The sequence below is a fragment of the Fundulus heteroclitus genome, unplaced genomic scaffold (genome assembly GCF_011125445.2).
Source record: "Fundulus heteroclitus isolate FHET01 unplaced genomic scaffold, MU-UCD_Fhet_4.1 scaffold_88, whole genome shotgun sequence".
Classification (NCBI taxonomy): Eukaryota; Metazoa; Chordata; class Actinopteri; order Cyprinodontiformes; family Fundulidae; genus Fundulus; species Fundulus heteroclitus.
This window is the reverse complement of record NW_023397340.1, coordinates 305141-316381: the sequence shown is the minus strand read 5'-3', so window position 1 is coordinate 316381 and position 11241 is coordinate 305141. Positions and strand designations below refer to the sequence as shown.

Sequence of the window (11241 nt, the reverse complement as noted above, 5' to 3'; positions counted from 1 at the left end):
AGATGCATCAAGTACAAAAAGTATGTCTGCAAAACACAGTAAAACTCTACCCCTCATGTGTTGTACAGGCCATTGGCTAAAGGTCATAGGGCTGATGTGTGTTCTTGACTGATAGATTTACTCTGTGTTCATATAGCTTGTGTTGTGCACCTGAATGGGTTAAATTTCTGAGTTCAAAAAACTAAAAGTTACTAGTTGTGGAAAAACCTTGCTTCACGTATGAATTTGTTTCCATTCATATCATGATTTTATTATAATTAATTTGCTTTATTATGTTTTAAATAACCAAATATTTTGTTTATACAACTTGAAATTGGGGTGAAGTAACATTTGTTGAGTATTTTTACATAAAAGTGTTTGATTGTGAGGCATTAAAAAGCACAAAATGCAACGGGTCCACCAGACCCACAAACACTGGCTGAGTAACAATAATATGAACACCACACAAGGGTTAAAGCCTCAACCCCTAGTCGCCCTGGTAGACAGCCAGCTCTGGGAAGGACTCTACTGGCTGTCACTGTCTGACATCCTCCAGAGGCTGATTTTGAGAATTTTTGTTGCTAAGGGTCTGACTTTCACTCCAGCCTCGAGCTCCACAGCCTGCAGTCAGGCCTCATCCACAGCCTGCAGTCAGGCCTCATCCACAGCCTGCAGTCAGGCCTCATCCACAGCCTGTAGCCCGGGGCTTCCTGAAGCCTGTAGCCCGGGGCCTCCAGCAGCCTGTAGCCAGGCTTCCCCTTTAGCAGCCTGTAGCCAGGCTTCCCCTTTAGCTGCCTGTAGCCAGGCTCCCACTTTAGCAGCCTGTAGCCAGGCTCCCACTTTAGCAGCCTGTAGCCAGGCTCCCACTTCAGCTGCCTGTAGCCAGGCTCCCTCTTCAGTCGCCTGTGGCCAGGCTCCCTCTTCAGTCACCTGTAGCCAGGCTCCCTCTTCAGTCGCCTGTAGCCAGGCTCCCTCTACAGTCGCCTGTAGCCAGGCTCCCTCTTCAGTCGCCTGTAGCCAGGCTCCCTCTTCAGTCGCCTGTAGCCAGACTCCCGCACCGGTCCCCTGTAACCAGGCACCGCCGTCTGTAGCCATTAACCAGGCGCAGCCGTCTGTAGCCATTAACCAGGCGCAGCCGTCTGTAGCCATTAACCAGGCGCCGCCGTCTGTAGCCATTAACCAGGCGCCACCGTCTGTAGCCATTAACCAGGCGCCGCCTCTCTTAGCCTGTAGTCCGGCGCCTCCCTTAGCCTGTAGTCCGGCGCCTCCTTTAGCCTGTAGTCCGGCGCCTTCCTTAGCCTGTAGTCCGGCGCCTTCCTTAGCCTGTAGTCCAGCGCCAGGGTCTGCTTTCTCTCTCTCCAGACCCCGCCCTGGTTTCCGAGGTTCCTGCTCCGCCGCCGGCCTCCGAGGTTCCTGCTCCGCCGCCGGCGTCTGAGGTTCCTGCTCCGCTGACGGTCTCCTGTCACCCTGATCCGCCGATGGCCTCCTGGACGCCCGCCAGACATCCTGTCTCGCCGGGGCCGTCCGCCGGAGAACCTGTCTCACCGGGACCGTCCGCCGGAGAAACTGTCTCGCTGGAGCCATCCGCAGGAGAACCTGTCTCGCCGGGGCCATCCGCCGGAGAACCTGTCTCGCCGGGGCCGTCCGCCGGGACGACCGCCGGAGATCCTGCCTCGTCTGGGCCGTCCGCCGGAGATCCTGCCTCGTCTGGGCCGTCCGCCGGGACGACCGCCGGAGATCCTCCCTCGTCTGGGCCGTCCGCCGGGACGACCGCCGGAGATCCTGCCTCGTCTGGTCCGTCCGCCGGAGATCCTAACTCGCCTGGTCTGTCCTCCATGACGTCCGCCATACATCCTGCCACTTTAGGACTCTGCTGTGCTTGGGACTTTGAATTGTTGGGGTTCGCCCTTCTGAGGGTGGGTTTTTGTTTTGGACTTTGGTTTTGGTAGTTTTCTTTTCTTTTTCAGATTCTGACCCTCCAGCCTGTAGCCCCCTCCACCCGCCCGGTCTGATTTTTATGTTGTTTTCTTTCAGAGACGTTTAGGGCGTCTAGAATCCGCCCTTGAGGGAGGGGCTCTGTAATGTTCTGTTGTGGTATAGGTTATTTGTTCAGTTTAGTTATCTTTTCTGTCTTAGGATTTATTTCTGTTTCTTGTTTTGGATTTATGCTTAGCCTATTTTTGTTATCTGGCCTTTGTTGTTAGTTTTTATTCAGCCCGTGTCCGTTTAGTCTTATTCCTTACCTTAGGTTTTTGTTTATCAATCTTATGCTCCCTTTATCACCTCCACCTGTTTTTGTTAATTAGCCCCACCCGGCTCTCCTGTTCTGTTGCCTATTTAAGCCCGTCTTCGTTTTCGGTTAGTTGCCGGAATATCTCCTCTTGTCCCTGTCCACAACCTCCTAGTAAGAGCCTTGCAGCCTCTGTTTAAATTCTCTGTCTGTTGCCCTGCATTATCTCTCCTGTTTTTGAGTTTGCCCCAGCCTTTGCCTTTTTGTCAACCTGGAGGATCCATCATCTCTGTCAATAAAGACCTTTTTTAGCATCAGCTCCGTGTTTGGCTAAACCTTGGATTCACCACAAGCAATTCATTACAATCCACAGGTGACCCTAGAGTTTGAGGAAGATTTATTATTAACATGAACAAACTGGAATCTGTCCGACAGACAAAATTTAAAGTATAAATCGCACGTAAAATGTATTTTAACGCAGATGCATTCAAATAGTCACCAGAGTAAAGAAATGTTTATTATATGTGAATTATGTGTGCCATTTGGAAGTAATTTCAATAAAACTTGCTATTTTATTGAAATATGCAAATGAGCCCAAACATTCCTCAATCGGCCGAGCCGGTATGTGATGTCTATGGGGTAAGATCACTTCCTAAATAGACCTGTACATAAAAGGATAGTTGTGTCCATATTAGTCAGAAGTTGTGCATAACAAACATTTGTAAACTCATAATAGATACAGTGGTAAGTGTTTAACTTACCACTGTGATCTCTGCGCTGTCTTCATCTTCTTCTTTTTCTTCTTCTCTTTTTTTTAATGGCGGTTGGCAAACAACTTATAGGTGCATTACCGCCACCTTCCAGAATGGAGTATGGATCAGACACTCTGCGCTGTCTGGAATCAAGCTGCGGCCGCGGTGCATTCTGAGACGGTCAGTCTGAAGAATGCATGTGCAGCTCCTAACTTCGCACTCTGTGCTCCATTAACCAGCCTTGGAAACCGTGACGTCAGACCACTGTTGTGAATTCGGATTCTCAAAGAAAATATCCGTATTCTCAAGCAGCCACTGCTGTTTGTGTTCATAAAGAGTAAAGCACAAATTTAAACTTGAAATTTGTATTTATTAGTTATTAAAGTTGTAACTATTTAACTGTATGTTGTATCTTTTGAATACGATTTAAATTATTATGAGTTTACAAATGTTTGTTATGCACAACTTCTGACTAATATGGACACAACTATCCTTTTATGTACAAGTCTATTTAGGAAGTGATCTTACCCCATTGACGTCACACACAGAACGAGTACCGTGCATCCGGCAATAACACTGTCTGCTAACACTACGACTTTCCTTGCTCGTGAAGTGTGAACTGCATAAAACACTTTTGTCACTGCCGGCAATCCAGTCCTTTTGCGTTTCTGTTACGAATTTATCCCATTTCTTTCGGACCTTTTGATCCCCCGGCCAAGTATGTAGCAATACTTTGTGGCCTGCACTAGACCGCGGTGAAGTTGGTTTGACATTGGACTTTCAAGCTCCACGGAGTCAGCGGAGCACTCTAGAGAAACAAAAATCAAATCAGATTTGTTGACGGTCCATAACTGTACCACCGCGTATGGGAGGAGGGAGCAGCTGAAAGACGCTGGCCAAAATCATAGTCCTTCAACCGGCATTTTATCTTGTAATTAGTTTGGCGATATTTTTTATAAGCACTTGCTCAAAGTACACGTGGATGCGCAGATTTGGTGTGAAGTTATTCAACGGTTTTCAGGATATTTTTTCTGCACAAGACTTAGACTTTAAACCAGCCTAATCAGGGTCTGAAATTAACACTCGCCAGTCGTCAAATGTGAGTAAATTTCCCGTTTGGCAAGTGAATTTCAGAGGGCTAGCTGCCACATGGAGAGTAAATGTTTGTACTAAATAAATTACAAAACCCATCTGGGCTGCGGATAACCCATTCACAGCTCGATCCAGAGCTCAGTCTAAACTCCGCCTTCTGTGGAGCAGGAGGCAAGGGGGGAGAGCGGCTCCCAGATAAAGCCTTTATTCAGAACCAGTCATGGCTGCACGCTGGATCAGAAAACAGATCCGCTAACCAGATGTATTCTAAAACGCCAATTAGTCTGTTTATAAGTATCGTTCTTATTTATTCTGCATTTTTTTAACTATGTGCGCTGTGTCTCTGTGCTTCACCGCTGTTACTGCCCCCCGCCCTCTTGGAGCCAGGTGCTTTTATCAGCGGCCAGCCTTCAAAACGTGAATCACTACGTTTAATGTCCTTCCACTCGTACCAAAATGTCCCAATTGAAATCAATAGTAGAGCCAGTAACTGTATTTCATGCTCATTTGTTTTTAACGACACAGAACCAGCGGTGCTTCAGTGGGCGTGGTTCCTCGCGCTTGAATTAAGGTGCGCAAATTTACGTTACATATAATTTAGGTGCGCACTTTTAAGGGTCATTTTAAGGAACTTGTAACATCAGGGGCTTTAGCTCAGACCCATTATTCCTTCTCTCCCCTCTAAAGGAGCCCTTTACAGTCTTCACATATGCATTCGTGAGGATGGGCGGGGGCAGGTGGGCTCTCCTCATCCTCCTCAGGAAGTACAAGTGCTTCTGTGCCCTCATCACCAGTGACGTGGTGTTCACAGACCAGCTGAGGTTGTCCATGATGTGCACCTCCAGGAACTTGGTGCTGCTGACCACCTCCACAGCTGAGCTGTTGATGAGCAGTGGAGCGTGGTGAGGTTGGTTCTTTCTGAAGTCTACGATGATCTCCTTTGTCTTCTCCACGTTCAGGATCAGGCTGTTTTCTCTGCACCAGCCCACCAGCTGCTCTACCATCTCTCTGTAGTCCTGATCGTTGTCGTCTCTGATCAGGCCCACCACCGTTGTGTCGTCAGCAAACTTCACAATGTGATTGGTGGTGAACCTGGGGACGCAGTCGTGTGTCATCAGGTTGAACAGCAGGGGGCTCAGGACGCAGCCTTGAGGGGAGCCCGTGCTGAGGGTGATGACATCAGAGGTGTTCTGTCCGACCCGGACTGACTGAGGTCTGTTGGTGAGGAAGTCTAGCAGCCAGTTGCGAAGGGGTGTGCTGAAGCCCAGATGTTCCAGTTTTCCCACCAGGTGCTGTGGAATGATGGTGTTAAACACCAAACTGAAGTCCAGGAACAGCATCCGCACGTGCGTGTTCTCCTCCAGGTGTGCCAGGCTCAGGTGAAGAGCTGAGGAGATGGCGTCCTTAGTGGAGCGGTTCCGTCGGTAGGCAAACTGGAACGGGTCGAATGTTGGGTGGACACTGGAGACGATGTGTTCCTTTACCAGCCTTTCAAAGCACTTCATCGTGATGGGAGTCAGTGCAACAGGCCGGTAGTCGTTGAAACAGGTGACTTGAGGTTTGTTCGGCACCGGAATGATGGAGGCAGACTTAAACATGCTGGCACTGTGGCTTGCTCCAGCGAGGTGTTATAAATGTCTGTGAGGACACCAGCCAGCTGACCTGCACATTCCTTGAGCACCCGCCCAGGTATGTTGTTGGGACCTGGGGCCTTCCGCGGGTTGACTCTCCTCAAAGTCTTCTACACGTCGGCAGTGTCAAGGCGGAGGACCTCCTCTTCCTGATGGAGAACAGCTTTCACTGCTGGAGTGCTGTTTAGTGCCTCAAACCTCCCAAAGAAGTTATTTGGTCCGTTAAGGAAGTCAGCATCAACTTCACCCACCGGGGGGGATAATCATGAGGATGAGGTAATCATGTTTGTGAGGATGCCAATTATTTTATTTTTAATGGAATCAATTTTATTTATGAAGAATCCCTGCTAAGAGCTAAGGCAATGGATGGATCAACGGAGCTATGACTCTGTGTAAGTTTGGCAACTGTACTGAAGAGAAATCTAGGATTATTTTTGTTCTCCTCAATTAATGATGAAAAATATGCTGCTCTAACTCTGCGAAGGATCTTGTTATTGTTAAGAACGGAACTGAACGGGTGGACTCAGTATTCAGGCTAACAAGCAGAGGCTTTAGGTTCAGATGTTTTATTGCTCTGAGACAAACAAGACTGGGACAGGCATGCTCAATGGTCAAAAATGGCAGTCCAAAAACGATACACAAAAGGCAGTTCAAAATCAGGCAGAAGTACCGACAGGGATAAAGCAAGCTCAGAAATTCCTTAGGCAGATTCGGGTCGGCAAAACAGGCAGTCAGTCAGACAGGGCAGGACAAAACAGATTCAGGGGACAGGCTGGCTCAGAATCAAAAAGCAATTGGGTTTGCATCAACAGGTCAATCAGAATAAAGAACGCTGGAACAAAACTCACCGTGGGCTCGTAAATGATCTGGCGGAGAACTAAAGACTGAGGCAGAACTATATAGTGGAGTACACAGGTGAAATGGAGTGAAAACTAATTACAGGAAAACAGCTGGAACTAATCAGAGGCAGGTGTTACGTCCACCAGGCCCGTTTGGTGGTGTAACATTAATGGAGACCACACAAGGATTTTATGATTCAATGAAATTGGAATTTATTAAATTATATTAAAGAAATAAAACTTGGAAGAATGAATAACTGAAATGAGAAACCAAAACAGATTAATACAAAACCCATAACCAACTAGAAATAAGCAAACGTCAAAACAAACCTAACAAAACCCAATCATAAGATACAAACCAAACGGGTTCTGAGGAGGGAGAGGGAAAGAAGCCTCCTTCTCTGCTGCAGCACGGTCACTTTTCAAGCCGCAGAGAACTAATCAAGGAAAAACACAACACCTGCAGAAGGCCTGTCTCCAGAAAAAAGGCAGGGACCCACTGCAGCCGTAACACAGGGAAGTGAGTAACAGAACTGAACTGAAAGCTTGCAGAACCTTGACAGATACTATAAAACAAAGAACAAAGTCAAACCACAACACAACTCAAACTAATCCATAATCCAAAACTAAGACAGAACCTAAAATCGTGACAGTTATACAACAATAGACTGTCCCTCCAGATTAGGTAATACTCCTCTTGGTGTGTAGAGCGCCATTTTCTCTCCAATTTCCTAACATTGTGCTTCAAGGAACGTAGCTCTGAATTAAACCAGGGAGCCAGCTTCCTGTGAATAATCACCTTCTTTTTCAAGGGAGCTACATTGTCTAATGCAGAACGCAATGACGAAATCACACCGTTAACAAAGACATCTATTTGTGAATGGGAGGAAACAACATTGCTGCTATCTGCAGGGTATTTCTGCAATACTGACGATATTGGGGGGGGGGGGGCAGACTCTTTAAAGTTTGATGCAGCATTGTCCGATAAAGATCTACTATAATGGAACCCTCTTAGACACTTAGTTAGATTAAACTCAAATGTTATTAAAAAATTATCAGATAGGACAGGGTTGTGAGGAAATACTGTTAATTCTTCACAATCAATGCCATATGTCAGCACAAGGTCTAAAGTATGGAGCCAAGAGTGCGTCTGTTTATGCACATTTTGAGCAAAACCAATTGAATCTAGGATAGTTTAAAGGCTACACTAAGGTTATCACATTCTGTGTCAACATGAATGTTAAAATCCCCCACTATAATAACCTTGTCAGTGTTTATCACCAAATCGGATAAGAAGTCTGACAACTGATCCAAAAACTGAGTAATAGCCTTATTTCTTTCTAAGTACTACTAAAGACAGCCCAAATACATGCAGACTAATTGTACCATACGACCATGGATCTAAAGTATAGTTATGCCCTCGACTGGCATCTTCAATTGCTATTTCTAAAAAAATGTAGGTATTGCATGAAATGACTTATACAATACAGAACAACATTTGTGAATGTAAAGTATTGAATTACATAAAAAGAGTGCAGGGTTTCTTGGAAACACACAACACTCTAATATGCCACAAGATCAAATAAAAAAACACACACAACAATAGCTTATGTTGAAATACAAAGCATTCTTTGTAGAGTCACAATCATTTGTTTTTAACATCCAACAAACCATATTGTTCCCTTGATTTTCTCACACACTGAGAACTCTGCATCACAAAAACAAAACCTCTGAGTCAATCTCACAGTATATTCATCAATGTTGACTTGACTGATTTCAATTTTGTAAAAAAACAACCTGGGTGACACTAAATACTTTTAAAAAGCACATCTGAGCTGTCTGTCAAACACAGAGGCATGGACCGTTTGGGAAAATGTTCAGATCTTTGCACCCGTTTCCCTGTTTGTTCTGAGAAGTTTTTGGCTACAAGCAATTAGAAGGTGGAGTGGTGGCCTAAAGTGGTTAGAGCAGGGCATATGTGTCCTGGGAAGGTTGCAGAGTCCCAGGTTTAAATCCTGCACACTACCACTCTGGGTCCCTGAGCAAGACCCTTAGCCCCAGAATATTCCTGGGCAGCCCACTGCTCCCCAAGGGATGGGTTAAATGTAGCTGACATTTTTTACTAGAATGTTCAAGGTGGCAATGACAAATAAAGATTGTCATTATTAATTATTTGTGTTTCAAAAATAGATTCAGGACTCTTTTCTATAGCAGATACTTATATGCAGCTTTTTAGTTGATTCACCCTAAGAAGAGCCAATGCTCAAACTTGCGCCCATGTACACACACTGGACACAAAGACTTACTTCCATAGACACACAGTCAACAGAACAAAAGATGTAGTGAGAACATCTGCTTGTCTAAGACACTCCTCTCTCTTCATCCTCCTCCTCTTTATCATCCTCTCCATCTCATCTATTAAGATTCAGTTCAGTGCCGGGCTCGTCTCCATGAGTAGTTTAGCCATGCACGTCATGGCGAAATCCAGTGAATGATAATGAACTGGACAAAGTACATGTGAGATAGTTTTAGTGTGTGAATGCACAGGGAAGAAAAGGTGGCACAGTGTTGAATCACTCCTTCCATCTGCAGCATCCATCTATCCATCCATCCATCCAGCCACCCATCCAGCCATCCAGTCCTCCTTTACTTCACCACCTCCTCCTCATTGTTGGTGTGTCGGCTGGAGGGACAGCCCCCGTGCTCTGACATACTCACACGCACAGACACACACCTCCGCGATGTGTCACTACCCATTCCACCTGCCTCTTCCCGTCATTCCCCGCTTGCTGCTCCATCTACCCACACTTGCTACATCCCTCCCTTGATTTTTTTCTCCTTTGCTCTTATTCATTAATTTCCCTGTTGCGCTCTTGGTCCTTCCTTTCACTCCTCCATGTCCTTATCCCCCCACACCATGTGTCATCGCTGCCGAGAAGAAAGAAACATACTCCGGTCGACAAGTGAAAAAGACGAAAGAGAAAACCAAGCCAAAAAAGAGAAGATAGTAAAGTCTGGAGCGTGTGTGGAGCACAGCGATGCCTGCGTCCGCAAAGAGCTAGTCTTCTTTGATGGAATATCCCAAACAGCGGAGGGAAGAAGGAGGGAGAAGAAGAAAGAAAAGAAGAGGAGAAGATTAACAGGGCTGAGAAAACAGGACAGGCAGTGATTGCCTCAAGAGGGTACGAAAACTCAAAATGAAAGAAAAAAATATTTATGACATTCTCTTCCCCATCATTTCTCTAACAACTTCAACTCTTCTGTCCCTTTTGGCATTTCTCATTTGGGTTTTCATCTCCCTTTCTCCAGCTGCCTCTCTCTGTCTCCGCTGAGTTGTATCCACAGGCTCTGTTTGGGACTTTGACTAATTGTGAAGCCATTTCCAGGACTCGGTGAAGACAAGCCTCCCCCCCCCCCCCACTATGCCTTTTTTTATTCTAATTAATTCCCCCCTGTGCAGACCCTCAAAGAATCCCTCTGTGTTTTCACTTTCTGTAAGTCTAACTAGTTCTCCTTTCTACCCCATGTGCTGTATTTTCCCAGCTCACCCCATCTGTTTGCCTTTGAGAGGCAAATAATTGGACATGGAGATTGGCATTTCTCTGCTGAAGCCAGACGATGGAGGCTGCACGGCACAAAAACACAATTACACACTTGCACACCTGGAACACAGAGTGTTTGCAGTGCTGCAGTTGGGTATTTCTCTCAATGTTAGAGTTGTACCTGCAGCAGAAATCTTTAGATCGGTTTATTTGAGTCGTCATGAACAGAAAATACTTGATTGAATTGCTTTTGTGTTTTGGCATTATTAGTAGTTGGTTTTGCAGGACTTCCCCAAGTTCTGTGTGGTTTAAATAACATTGTGTTGTACTGTGGTCTGAAAGAGGCGGCATTCATCCTCGCATCCATATTTCTGGTGCTGCTTGTTTTGCCTCTTTCACCATTTCATTCTTTAGTACTTTTGCTGCTTTCAGACACAACTTTTTTCAAATACAAATAGGTTTCCACAGGAATTTTTTGTACTAACTTTGAAAAGTGATGATTTAAAATAATTTTCTATAATTTGCTAATTCCCTTCTGTAATGAAATTTTCCTTTGTGACATGAATAACTGTTATGTATCAGTGAAACTAGTTTTTAAGTTTAAGGTTTTAGGTTTAATCCGAGGTCATAATCTCTTATATTTTGCAAGAGTAGAGGAGTCCAAATGAGACTGTAATCACAATCAGTAAAAAAACAAGAAATTTAAATATGTTTGTAATTTATCTGAATAAATTATCACATATGGCTAACTATGTTTTTAAATAAACTGAGATCCAATTTGTGGGTACAAACGATTTCATGATGGGTCCGAAATGGAAATAGATTGGGACGTAGTGGCTACATGCGGGTTGTAATTGAAGGTACTAATTAGTCAGGGGTCACACTTTATATAAAATATTGTAATAAAAGGTACACATATATTCCCACAGAAAGCTGAGCTTCAAATTTGCAATTCACTCATCATCTTGTGAGGATTTGTTTCTGTAAGCGGTTCATTTCCAGAATAGGTAGAACTCATCTGTATGGTCTCACATGAGGTAGGGACTTGTTGAGGTGAAGATGGGGAAGGTGGAGAGGAGGTGTTTAAGTGGGAAGATCTGGAATGTGTAGTCATGTTGGCCACATGTGGGCCCATTAAAGGAGATTAAGACATACATGGACGACTTGAAAAAATAA

General features: G+C 45.1%; 1 long non-coding RNA gene across 1 annotated transcript in view; it reads left to right on the top strand.

Annotated features, from left to right (window-relative positions):
• The first annotated feature begins 8628 nt into the window (after nucleotides 1-8628).
• The window catches only part of LOC110367584, a 33538-nt gene continuing 30925 nt past the window's right edge, over nucleotides 8629-11241 (top strand). The window contains exon 1 of the long non-coding RNA XR_002427574.2: nucleotides 8629-9705. This is a non-coding gene — a long non-coding RNA (uncharacterized LOC110367584). The remainder of the gene's footprint in view (nucleotides 9706-11241) is intronic.